Source organism: Lissotriton vulgaris, chromosome 5 (genome assembly GCF_964263255.1).
Source record: "Lissotriton vulgaris chromosome 5, aLisVul1.2, whole genome shotgun sequence".
In the NCBI taxonomy this organism is placed as follows: domain Eukaryota; kingdom Metazoa; phylum Chordata; class Amphibia; order Caudata; family Salamandridae; genus Lissotriton; species Lissotriton vulgaris.
The window spans coordinates 291,972,772-291,985,435 of NC_141693.1; positions in this window are offsets into that span (position 1 = coordinate 291,972,772).

The window sequence follows — 12,664 nt, forward strand, 5'->3', positions numbered from 1 at the left end:
AAAGTTTCAAAAAGCAAGAGTCCAAATTTCCCTGCATCGAGGGTTAGTGAGTGAAAAACATTTTAATCTATCGCTATAGCGACATCCCTACTTTAGTGAGCAAGCATTCCGGATTAACCTCATCCGTGCGGTGCAGATTTACCGCCGGTGCTGGGCCCTAATGAAAACGCCATGGTCATGACGGAACGGTTTCGTCATGAGCACAGCTCGACCGATGCTCATGTCGGAACCGTTCCGTCATGAGCATCGAAGGGGTTAAGGCTAAAGGTGTAAGTAGTGATGTCTTCCTAAGAAGTCTCTCCACTATGGAGATGTGTCAAGCAACATGAAACCACTATCGCAAGAGGAGAGCTCGTTCTGAGATGCTCCCTCTCCAAAGGCAAGGAAGATGGTAATTCCAGCAACCAGTTCCCCACAGGTAAAGTTCCCATTGTGCACCTCTAGCACATACTCCACAATGGGTATAGTCATGAGCGTACTTCTCCACGGTGTTCTCCCTCCATCCTTTGCAACAGTTTGTCCTTGGTTCTCATTCTTTTTCCGTGTGTACCCAACTTCTGTTCTTTGTCGCCTCCCAGTCAAATGATTGTAACTTCTTCTCTCTTTGCCTTGCTGCTAAAAAAAAGAGACATTATTTTGCTTCAAAGATGCTTCTTCACCTGCAATGCAAAGTGTGAAAAAGGACAGCCTTCACAGTGCACATGAAATTCAGAACATGAATTCTAAAGCAAAAATTGTCAGGGGTTTACATTTCAGGCCTACAGCTTTAGCTAACATAAGAACGCATCATTGAAACATTACAACTAGTTACATAACTACATTTTATTTCAACTAACCCATTTACCACATTATAGAAACTTTTGTTCTTAAACACATTTAGTACATGAGAATAGTCAAACTTCACTACACAGTTTCTTCAGGTTAGTGTTTTCTGCTGGTTACATTTGATTCCTATGTTAATTCTTCATATTGTCAGTAAACTAAAATATGTCTCGTAGATACGTTAACAAGGTTCAAAATTCTAACACACACAGTTACACAAGGCGCGATTATACGCTGGTGCTCGTGATTATGATGCACCCTTACAAACGAGGAAAAGAAAAATCAACATTTCCACTCTATCAACTGTGCGGTGCTTATCCTTCGGACCCCATGAGGCATTGAGAGCTTGGCCTAAGTGAGACTGGAGGTTCCTGCTGGCAGCCCCCGGGGAGCTCCGGAGACCATGATCAGGGTGCTCCATGGGATGCCACTTCCCATAGGATGCTTCCTGACTGAAATGCCATCTGCAGACAATGAGCGGGGACCTACTTGTGGTGGAAATAAATAGCCTGGGAGACACTGCAGGGAGAAAGCAGGTGCCCACAGGGGTCATTATTTACCACACAGGCCTGCTGGCTGATCCTCTGGCCCCATTCTGAGACAAGTGGAGGAGGGTTCTGGAGCTGCGGATTCAGAGTCCTCCGCATTGATGATTTATGTCCTGTGGCCCAGGTAGACAGAACCAGATAAGCAATTTCTAGGGCCCTCCACAGCAGCTCATGTTGGGGGGAGAGGAGAAGGGAGACCTCCTTCCCTGGGACACCAAGTCACCATTGCTACAAAGAAAGGTGATGTGGAGTCCCCCATCATGAAAAGAGAACTTGACAACCAGCTGGGTGGTTAGGCTTCAAGACTCACACTCAAAGATGGAGAGTAAAATTAGGGCACTGTGAGACAAGTGTGAGGATCTGGAAGACGATGCAAGGAGTTACAATGTGTGGATCTGCAATGTCCCAGCGCAAGAGGAAGGGGATGATGTTTTGGACTGGTATAAAGCTCACTTTCAATTTGTGCTCAAAGATGATTCCACTCCAGACAGCCCTATCATTTGAGCACATGCAGGTGGAGTACCCAATGGCTCCCGAGGTGCCCGACCATGAGATATGGCTAAATTGGGATCGTTCCACCTCAATGACTCCAAATTGAGGTGGGGTCAGGAAAATGGACATAGTTACCTCCTGAGACCGAGGGATCGATCTTTGTCAGGATCTGTCCCAAACGACTTTCAACAGATGATGTCTGCTCTCCCCAGTGACTGCAGAACTCTGTAGAAAGCAAATACTGTATAGATTGGTCTTCTCCTTTGCACTGTGGTTCCGGATAGGGGCCAGGACCTGCATTATTTGCATGGTGGAGGAGGCGCAGGAGCTGCTGAGTCCCTCAAAAGAATTCACAGATGCTCCAGTATACGCCAACAAGAGTCAAACCTCGGTCGGCAGAGTGAGCCTGACCACAGAGGCAAGGGAGGGTGACGACAAGCCTTGGCGCACCAGGAACAGATGGGAGATGACCGGACATAGACGAAAGACGACATGGCAAATGGAAGGCAAGGGGTACCAGCCTTGAGGCACACTGTGCAAGGGTGGGAAGCTACTAATGACCATGAGCCTGTCCCGGGGTGAAGGAGCTCAGCTTGCTTGGTCCCTTAGGACACTGCATCATCAGCATGGAAAAGGGGCCCTCATGTGGATCCATTTTACAGACGATACACATATTGATTCAATTTCATGCATTCCCCCTGTGGAAGGAGAGACTGAAAGGGTGATACGGGGTGGGCTAAGCAGCTGGATTGGACTGGCCGAGATGCTTTTCTATGGATGTATTGATGAGCCGGGGGTTTTGTCCAGCAGTTTGGTGCAGGGGGGCCCAGAGGGAACGGGTAGGGCCACTTCATAGTTCACCACCATATTGGGATTGTCTTGGTTCCTTTACCCTTCGTGTTTGGGAAGTTAGGGGATGGGGGAGTGGGTTTGGATGGAAAGGGGAGTAGGGGGGGGGGTGTTATGGGTCTCCAGAAGGGGACAAAAAAATGGTTTGTTGTTTTTTGGACAGGCTTCAGCTAGAACAGATGGCTCAGTATTGCTACATGGCACTACGTGTGAGATTAGGATACAGGAAAGATGTTCTCTATCTCATACACCCATACCCAATAGTTAAGATACTTACGTGGAATGTGAGGGGATTCAACATTTAAGATACATAAAATCTGGAGGGAAATCAGAGGCCTGTTACTGGATATAGTATGCCTTCAAGAGACACACCTGAGAATTGGGGACACAAACTTTATGAGACATTGTCTCTACCTAACCCAATATTTAGCAGTCCGATCAACTAAAAAGGAAGGGGTGATGATTAGCATACACAAGGATTTTTCCTTCGATGTTATGATTAAGCAAGACCTTCTAGAGTTGTGCTTTGTGCACCTAGAGGGGAAGGTGCAGCATCAAACATTGGCTATCCTCAAGGCATATGTCCAAAATGAGGGCCTGGCGCAGTACATTTAAAACCTAGCAGACAAGGTTAGGACATGGGCATCGGAGAATCCTCTCTGGGTGGTGGATTTTAACCTGACTCCTCTTCCCGCCTGTAGAGGGAAGAGGAGCCCAAATCTTGAGCATTAATGCTGGGAAAAGGGGCACGTCCAGCCATTACTATAGGACCCTATACTCCAAAGAGATGTTGTCCATTGGGTTTGTGAAGGTTTATCTTAGAGAGGCCTCTATCCCCCGTTTAACACAGGCCAATGCAGATAGCCTGGAAGAACTGATGACAATAGACAAAGTCCTGAGAGCAATAAAAGATATGCACACTGATACGGACCCGGGCTAGATGGTCTCACCAATCAGGTCTATAAATATTTCGCATTAGAGCTGGCCCTGACTCTCACCACACTATTAACCTCCTTCCTGCAAACATGAACGGTCGCCTCCTTGATGCAGCCCACTCATGTTGCTCTTATCCATAAGGCAGACAAACCTGCACATAAATGTGTGTCCCATAGGCCCATAGTGCTCCTGAATTTTAAAAGTGTTTACGAATGTATTGGTGAATAGACTCCGACCACACCTTCCCTACCCAGTTAACCCAGACCAGTTAGGTTTCATTCCCCAGTGACAGGCCATGGATAATATACAATGGGTTCTGCTTTGATTGAGAAGACCTATAATAAGAAAATCCCCATGGTGTTCCTGTCGTTTGATGCTCAGAAGGCATTTGACAGGGTCAACTAGGATTAGTTATTCCAGGTGCTCACTGCCATAGGCCTGGTGATAAATATACAAACCTGGATAGCAGCCTGCTATAAGCACTGCACAGCGAAAGTCCGGGTAAACAGATTGTGCTCAGATGCAATCCCACTGAAGAGGGGAACACGACAAGGCTGCCCTTTGCCACCCATCCTCTTTGTCCTGTCTATCAAGCTTCTGGCGGGCATGGTACGGTGATGCCAGGATACCAACTGTAAGCCTTTTGGGGAGTGACCATCATTAGATCCACCTATTTTTTAATGACGTCTCACTGGCACTTACGGAACTCAACCTTTCCATCCCTTATGTAATGGGGCCCTGGAAGCATATGAAAAGATCTCTGACTTCAAGGGCAATCTCAGTAAATTGGAGATGATTAGCATAGGAATTCCAGTGGATCCCACATTGGAAATACTCATGGCCACTCCCTTGCGCTGGGCAGAAAAGAAAATGAAGTACCTAGGTATGTATATTACACCATTTCAACGCCTACTGTAGGTTGCAAATTACCCTCAACTGATACATGCGATCACCAGTGATTTCCATAAATGGAAGAGTCTCTTCTTGTCATGGTTGGGCAGGGTAGCAGTGGTTAAGCAGAACACACCTCAATACCATAAAAGAGAGATAGGGAAGAAAAAGGCACCTCTACAGTTCTTCAAAAAATTCGCAAACCACATCAGAGTAGGGTGCCAGTGTCAAACGAAAGGGCACAGGACCGGTCCAGCACCTCCTATTAGGAGTCGCGTGGGGGCCTTTCCGAATGATGCCTCACACACATAAAAGTGTCATGCTTTATCATCTGCATCCCCCCGTAAGATGTTACTACCGAGGCAGACTCAACCTCCTCAAAGACTTGGAGGTAAAAGGGAGTTCTTACATTAAACTAGTGGACAGAAACTGGATCCTGCTAAATTAAAAATACCTTCCGGTTCCTCAGTTATCACTTTTATTCGTGAGGACCCTAGGTATGTTAAAATCCAATCTAAAGATGGGTGTCACAGAGTGCAATGACTCACGCCCTACCTATATTTGCCAACATGTTTCTGCCCTCAAGACTTAGCCTAAACGGTCTGGGGCATTCATCAGGGCTAGAGTATCCCTACAGTGTTGCCCTAGCTGTCAAAAGGAGCTTAGATATTAATGTAAGTGAACACCTACTAAGAGTCCCAAGTGATTCCTACCTGGGCTACTACCTCCAGGATACCTTAGATAACCTTTTTAGGGCAAAACTGAAACAACACAGTATACACACATGCTGTTAAAAAGAGAGACAACTCACCGTATACACATATATACACATGTATTACAAAGAGAGATAAAATATTGAATTCCCTAATCCACGCTAAAGGATCAAAAGAATCATTCAATGCAATCAATGGCAGTGACAGAAGCAAGCGACTGTGAATAGTACTTGTAGTGGGTACCCATAAAAGACAGGAGGTAACATTACACTTACTATGTATCGGACTGAATCTATTCCACAGTTAGTTAAGAGGCCAGTTTTATAATAAATAAAATTAGAGAATATACATATTCACTAGTGCACCTACGTCTTACCCTACGCTTTAGGGGATACCAGATGGCTATCCAAGGAGAGGCTTTTATCCTTTATTGTTTCATTCTGCACAGTCCGCAACAAGTAATGTGTGAGGGACAAAAAAGGAAAAGAAGAAAGCGACACATTCACATTTCTCATAGCAGGAAGGCATGTCCAATGACAGATAACATAATACCCTAACTACTCACATATCCAGGTCATGAGAAGGCCAGGTGAGTATCTGATCTGTTTGATTCTACTATTTTAATCTCTAGAATCAATCCTACTTCGTTAGGGGTTGACATCAAACAACCTCATTAAGGTCACATGTGATAATGTTGCAAAATTGTTCAAATGTTGTGCACCTTGACCCACCTAGAACCCCAGTAGTTGGTGAGTATGGGATACTTGGGCCCTTTGTTTGTCCCTCACATATAACTTGTTGCGGACTTTGCAGAGTGTGACAATGAAGGATATCACCCTCTCCTTGACCAGCTTACTGGTATTTCCTAAAGCTTAGGGTAAGACGTAGGTGCAGTAGTGAATTTGTATATTGTGCTGTTTTATTGGTTATAATACAGGCCTCTTAACTAACAGTGGAATGAATTCAGTCCAATACATAGTAAGTGTAATGTTGCCTCTTGTCTGTGCATGTGGAGCTAGTTGCTCCTGTCACTTTAATGGATACCCACTATACGTACCATTCATAGTCGCTTGCCTCTATCACTGCCATTAATTGCATGTTTTGGGTGACATATTATGGTGTATAATGAACCACGGTGTGATCATTGAATGATTTCTTTGATCCTTTTAGCGTGGATGAGGGATCTCAATATTTTATCTCTCTTTGTAATACAGTTGTATACATGTGTGTACAGTGTGATTTCTCTCTTTGTAACACAGATGTGTGCATACTGTGTTGTGTTCTGTTTTTCCCTAAATAGGTTATCTAAGGAATCCTGGAGGTAGTACCCCAGGTAGGATTCACTTGGCAGGTGTTTCACTTACATTAATATCTGGGCTCCTTTTGACACCAACGGTAACACTTTAAGGATCCTCTAGCCCTGATGAATGCCCCAGACCTTTTGGGCTACGTTTGGAGGGCAGAAACATGTTGGCAAATATAGGGTGGACATGAATCATTGCACTCCGTGACACCCATCATTAGATTGGATGTTAACATACCTAGGGTCCTCACAAATAAAATCGATAACTGGGGAACCCGAAGGTATTTTTTATTTAGCTGGATCCCATTTCTGTCCAGTAGTTTTATGTAAGAACTCCCTACTACCGCCAAGACTTTGAGGAGGTCGAGTCCGCCTCTGTAGTACCATCATACTGGGGTGGGGAGAGGATGCCGCTGATGAAGAATGACACTATGATGTGTGTGAGGCATTCTCTTCTACTAAGGATGGCCTTCCCGTTCTGAACGCCCCACACGTGACTCCTAATTGGAGTTGCTGGACCCAATTTGGGGCCCTGTGCCCTTTTGTTTGACACTGGCACCCTACTCTGTTGTGCTTTATAAACAGAATATACTACCACAATTACTGTATGTTCTCCATGCCTTACCAGTGGTGTTCCCATACGATGCCATAAAGACCCTTCAGAAAGAGATATTTATCTGGGAAGGAGGGGGTGCAGACAAGGGTCTCCAGGAGAGTCGTGCAGGGCAATCGCCGCTCTGGAGGTATAACTACTTAATGTTAAAAAATGTTGCCAGGTGTACCGACTCCTTTTCTTCGTCGAATACTCCTCACTTGAAACGGAGGACAATTGGATCCACATGGAAGCAGCGGTGATGAGTCGCGCACCGTGGACTATGCCCTGTCTCCACAAATACACAAGACCTCAGATCTGTTAATACTCTGAACTACTAAAGCCAGCTATGAAAGTACGGGACTCGCTTATGAGAACTCTGTCCCTAAAATCCTTAACCTCCCCCTATTCGCCAATGCTAGAGAATTGGGCCTTGTCACCAGGTCTAATTAAAGGAGACTTTGACCGTTGGGAGGAAGGGGCCTGTAAAATGCTTAGGGGCCTGTTTCAGAGACTAGCCACTATACCTTTTCTTCACTTCTAGCAGGGGTACTGCCTCCAGGAAGTAGACTGTATCCACTGCTTCCATTTGCGCATTGTGCCCTCCATGCAGACATTAAAGCGTTGACTCTCAGACCCTTTACGATATGGGGAAAATGTTTTGCCACATACAGTGGACCAAAGGGTCTTATCTCCAATGCCTATGCAATATTGTCAGAAGTTGGTACCTGCCATGCATGGCCCTACGTTGGCGTGTTGGCAAAAGGCCTTGGCAAAGCAGTTCTCAGCATCTCAGTGGGAGAAATTGTGGGGAGATATCACCTCTCTGTGTAAAATTGTCCAGAACAGATGAACCATGTGCAAGATAATGATGGGATGGAATGTGACCCCTGAGAAATTGCAAAACATGTATAGTATAGCAGATGGATTATCCTGGTGAGGGTGCGAACAGGTGGGTGACACATTACATGTGTGGTGGGCATGTTGAGGCTCTTGACTTTCTGGAAAGAGATCCTCAGCCACATCAGGGGAGTGGTCAGCTTCCCACTGCAACTAGACCCAGCAACGCTGATCTTGAATATAGGACCGCCAGAAATTAAATATGTAATAAAGATGGACTGGAGCTTGATTACAAGCATGTCTCTGGCAGCGAAAAAACGTATTGCCCTGAAATGGAAGTCAAGCCATAGCTCCACTATGTTGGAATGGGCGAGGAGACACTGGATGCTACTAGCGAGAGAGAAACGATCATGGGGGCTCCCTGAGATGGGACATAATTTCGAGTTGAGTGGTCCCCGATGCTCTAATTGCAAGCCAAGGATTTCATTTGTGGCTGCACAAATTTGTAACGATATCTACTACTTACCACATAACTAAGTGTGTCATTGCTGCTTAGGAGTCAATATCTGACCACATGCATTGTCCGAGGCTGCTGGTTGTAAGCGTAGGACCCCCGGGGATCTGGGGGGGTGGCAGTCCGGACTACCAAGTAGGCAAAGTAGGCACTGGTCTATGGGCCTCACTCCTGTTAGGGGGCACGCAACAACGGATCAAAATAATATTGATTTGATCTTGTTCACACTAAGTTAGCAGGGTATGCCCAGACGTGGGTCCCTTGCTCACTTTGCCACTGGATTCAAGCTAGCCCGGCTGATGACAGCTGATTAGCCAGAAACCGGTCCTCGGAAGCTTATTTCCGGTCCAGGAAAGATATGGCTTGGCAGTTCGGGCTGGATAGTTCCCATGAGGCACAGGGTCAGACTGATTTCCATATGGCCATGTCTGAACTGGGGTGGTGGAGTGAGATAAAGAACGATGATGGATTAAACCCAGATCAGTTGACTGGGGGTGAGTGTTTGATTTGCTCCAACGCTCCGTCCATCATCCCCTTTGGTATCGCTAAGGACTTCATTTGTGGCTGCACAAATTCGTAACGATATCTACTACTTACCACGTAACTAAGGGGGAGTAAGTGTGTCATTGCTGTTTAGGAGTCAATATCTGAGCCTGAGGCTGCTGGTTGTAAGCGTAGGACCCCCAGGGATCTGGGGGGTGGCTGTCCAGACCAAGTAGGCAAAGTAGGCACCGGTCTACGGGCCCGCTCCTTTTAGGGGGCACACGACAACGGATCAAAATAATATTGATTTGAGCTTGAAAGCAAATTACAATCAAGCTTCTTATTGTATAATAACATTAATTGTTAATGTTTAGTTTTGTGTAATAAATTGGTTTATTAAAATTGTTGGTTAGTAAAATTAAAAACGTATTAGGAGATATTTTGTGAGGGGGCCCCGAAATTTCGACTACCCATGGGCCTTCACAGGATTTAATCTGGCACTGGGGTGTGGGGAAAGGGGGGCGTGCCAGACTAGACCTGGGATGTGCCGATAAAGCTTGAGACATATTCTGTGCTGTTGATATTACTTATGTTCCATAGCACTAAAAAACATCATAAAATCTTTTTGAAAGAAAAGTTCAGAACCAGGAACCGTGTCTGAGATGACAGCACAGTGGTTATACTGCACCTCGTAGAGTTCAATCTTTGTTGTGGTGATTTCACAGCGACCACCAGCTTTCAGGAAAGCCATCTCGAAGTAAAAGATACTACTGCAAACTTTGTATAGTCCAAATGCAATTCTCACACTTCTGGGGGATATCTTCACCTCTGCCTCTCATATCTTTTTTGTATGGCGATCTTCTCCCCAGGGTTCGAGACCTCCACATAGTGGTATAGATTTTAGTGGTAAATTTGTGAGGTGCAAGGGAGAGTGGTGGGAGATGCAGAAAAATACTAAAAATGGGTGGGGAGAGGGACATGCCAAAACAAAACAAAAAAACACAACCACAAGTAGGCAAGGCAATGCACTTTCACAAAATACACATCTACATCTAATTTTGTAGTACTACTGACAAAACAGACTTACTCGAGCCAAGCCGCAGATCCTTGGAGTAAGTCAAGCACAGCTTATGGCCAACAACTGGTCCTTCAAAACACACCCAAAGAAAACATTGGAGCAGCAAATAGCACTTATCCCACATAGGAAACAATATACAATAAATGTATATTACATTTTTTTTAAAACAGTTTAAATGTCAGAATTTGTTTTTATTAAAAACAATTATTAACATAACAAACAATTTTCACCATTGAACTTCATTTCAATGCTAACTGAATAAAAATAGATTTTAAAATTATGTAAACATAAAACATAACTTGCAATCAAGGTTGTAATATATAAAATACAACTGAAACTGTAAGGAGGAATACATTTTTTAATTAATTTAATGTATTTAAAAAAATGAATTAAATGAGTAACATTAATTTAAATTAAAATGAAATGGTATGTTTAGTTTTTGAGGTAGTGTGTTGTCTCTTGTTAGCCGTACGTGAAGAAGGGTAAGTGAAGGATGTTTTTTTTTTAATTTAAATAAATAAATATATTATGCTTTTTTACAATCTGATTCGCTTTATTAATTTTGCCCTATTACTTTCAAAAGAAAAATCTCCACCCTGGTGGCAGAGAGCTCCACAAACAACCGAAAAGTTACACATTTTGAATTCCATCAATGAGGAGATCACTGCCGAGGTGTAGGTATTGATCTTCATGTGTATAGATTTCTGTATGTAAATTTACCAATGTGACTAGGGCTGTCTTGAACAAAATAGGTGCAGTATGGGTTCCTGCTGCTATACCACAAGGGCTGTTGATGATGGTTCCTGCTGCTATACCACAAGGGCTGCTGATGATTACTAGAATGACTTAAGAAGGAGCATGTCACAATTATGGGCGTAAGCACACCTTGTGTGGATCCTAGTAGTAGCATAACAAGGATGCTATGGTCCCTGGCGCAAGCGAGGAAAATGATCCCTTTGACTGCTATTGGGCAGGAAAGGAAGACATTATCAAGGTTCAATGGACCCTCTGGGCTCTGTGTCCTGGTGCCACTGCAACTGCTGCACTAACGGTAGAGAGGTCACTGGATTGTAGTTTTGGAATAACAGTGGTTGCTGTGGTTTAGAACCGAGAGACAATGGCAAAGTTAAGTATGGGCCCTACACTGGATTAGTTCAGGGTGAAGTTGTGAGGTACATTGGCAGAGCTATGTTTGTAACCCAGTTCTAGAATAGGTGTGAGTCGAGCACATCCAGATTTACCTAAACTGACTGAGGTGGGTGTGTAGTTCACTATGAAATAAGTGGGGGTGAGCAAGTCAAGACTGAGGTCATTGGCAAACATGGAGTGCCGCCCGCAGCTGCCTGCAGGAGACACCGAGGGAGAACTGACAATGCATGCCAGTCAGCATGACGTCGGGAGGCGTCATGTTGATTGACATGATTGTCACCAGGCAGGCAGCAACACGAGTGCGCATGCGTGGGGACGGAGGGTGAATTTTTTACCCGTGCCCACGCATGCGCACTTGTGTTCGTGCTTTTTTGCGCATGCCCATTAGGAGCCCTTCGGTCTCCTAATGGGCGTGCTGTGGGCGTAGAGTAACCTGTGCCCCTGCAGCACCAGGATTGTCTGAAATATGGAAACAATTAGTGCGGACATGGCAGCCTGTTGACACGAGATGTGCAAAAGAGTGACCACACGCAAGTAAGGAGGAAAAAAGTGTTTTGACGTGTTTTATTTGTTTAAGATGCCCGACAGCACTGCAGTGCTGAAAGAAGAAAAGCGTGCAGTCTTAAGTAAAGAGTGCACCCTGTACGGATGTGTCCAATGTGGCTATTAATCAACCGTAGACAGTGTGAAAAAAGTTCAGTGGGGATGTAAATCACAAACTTATAGCCAGTTTCTCGCAGACTCCTGTCAGGTCAGTTTTCCTCCATAGAGACCACGGATGTTTACAGTAAGGGTAAAATGAATGTGAATATATTAGATGGTGGAGTTGGGGGACCCAGCTTAAACGTGATTGGCCGGTTTCTAAGAGCCGCAGCAAAGGAAATTGAACAGGGAGAGTGGGTGCATGGATGGATGCATGCATGATGGGTAGTTGGATGCATGAATGATGGATGCAGTTTGGATGGGTGGGTGGATGGATGGATGGGTGGATGCATGAATGAATGATGTATGGATGCAGGATGGGTGGGTGGATGGATGCATGAATGATGTATGGATGGATGCATGGATGCATGCATGATGGGTGGATGCATGATGGGTGGATGGATGGATGCATGAATGAATGATGTATGGATGCAGGATGGGTGGGTGGGTGGAAGCATGAATGATGTATGGATGGATGCAAGGTGGTTCGGGCTCGCTCGCTCGCTGCAGTGCAATATGCAAATTAGTTTACGCCTCACCACTTTCAAATGTCACCAGCCGCCCCTGGGTGGAGCTGGAAGGGGTGCGCATCTCAGGATCTAAAGATGGGTTGAACAGGCCTATCCTCTCAAAACACCAGGAACAAGATTTATCAAGGGATTGTGTTGCATTTGTGACACACAATGTGTCATAAGGGCAACGCAGTCCCCAAGTCAGATTTACCAAGTAAACGTGGCCCTGCGTAGCTTGGA